General features: G+C 29.1%; 1 protein-coding gene across 4 annotated transcripts in view; it reads left to right on the top strand.

The window, feature by feature from the left end:
* LOC111678907 (neurobeachin) overlaps positions 1-1,577 on the top strand; it is a 36,331-nt gene that overhangs the window by 6,243 nt on the left and 28,511 nt on the right. The window lies entirely within an intron of this gene.

The following is a 1,577-nucleotide window of genomic DNA, read 5'->3' as shown; positions in this document are numbered from 1 at the left end:
CGCACAATAAGATTAGTCCTATACCCACCTTAAAGTATACCAATCGGCTCAGAATCATTTTCTGAGTCGATTTAGCTATGCCCGTCCGTCTGCCCGTCCATGTTAACCTTGTAATCAAACTACATGCCGCAATTTCAGAGATAATTGAATGAAATTTGGTACATGATCTTCTATTCAGGGACGAACCCTATTGAAAATGGTTAAGATCGGTCCATTATTTCACTTAGCAACTATACCCAAAAATAGGGCTTGTAAACATTGTAATCAAACTACAGGTCGAAATTTTGGAGATAATTCAATGAAATTTGGCACATGATATTTTATGGTACTGTAGACGAAGCTTATTGAAAATAGTTAACATAGGTCCATTACTTCACCTAGGCCCCATCGAACTGAACCCGCCAAATAGGACTTTTTAGTTTGTAATTATGTTTAATTTAGTATATCTGAAGCAAGGTACAATTCAACTTAAATGTTTTATTATGAAAACTAAATCACATTTTCTTCGTATACAGGTGTACGGTATTATATGGTCAGTCTCGCCCGACTATAACTTCTTACTTGTTTTTTTATTTAGATTTTTTCACTGTCGAATACTTTGACCGTAGTTATGCTCAGAAACGATATTTTTCATTAAAAATTTGGTCTTTTTTTATAACTTAGTTAAAATTGCGTTTCCATAATATATGGAAATTTGTTTTATATTTTGAAAATATTTTTTCTTGTCATATCGAGACATTCACCCTTTATCGCCATTAAAATTACCATTTCCCTCGAAATGGCCATCGTGAACTTGCTGTAAACAATTCATTCGCAATAGTTGATTTTGTATGCAACAGCTGTTCCTTGTTTTCTAAATTCCATCAGAAAATTTCTCAACAGGGGAAATCTGAAAAGTTATTGAACGAAAAAAGTGAATAGTGTCCATATTTTACTTGAAATTTTGATTGCCAATAGGGGTGATTATTAAGTGGCACCTCCCCATCTCTGGTATGAATTTGAATTCAAAAATGTAACTTTTGTGTCTAGCCTATTATCCAATAGTACTGAGGTGGAAATTTCATCCAAATCGACTTTTTTGAGTTGATTTACTTGACAGATACGAAAATGAATTATTAATCAAATAAGAAAACAAATTTTTAGAAAATTCATAAGCGTGTACAATGTTTGCACTCAAATAACAAAATAGCAAAAATTTAACCAAAACACTTAAATATAGAAAGAAAAAAAAACATTAAAACGAAAAACCATATTTTAATGTGTAGGTAACAAAAAGTTTAATATAACAAAAACAATATGTACATATGTAAATTTGCATACCTACCACAAAAAAATTTATATTATAAAAATTTATTATAATATACAAATTTATATTTATTATATTGCTTTTTTCAAAAAACGTTTGTGTCCAAAAATACATATTTTTTGAGCTAGTAAAAACGTTTGTACCAAAATTATGAAAAACTAAGTTTTTATTTTACATTTTTGAAATAATTAAATTAACATATCGCTCATTTACAACAATACTGGCATAACATACATAAATAAAATTTCAAATATACATACACAAAAAAAAA

Source organism: Lucilia cuprina, chromosome 3 (genome assembly GCF_022045245.1).
Source record: "Lucilia cuprina isolate Lc7/37 chromosome 3, ASM2204524v1, whole genome shotgun sequence".
NCBI lineage: Eukaryota > Metazoa > Arthropoda > Insecta > Diptera > Calliphoridae > Lucilia > Lucilia cuprina.
Note: the sequence above shows the minus strand (reverse complement) of the source record. Positions and strands in the feature narration are given on the sequence as shown.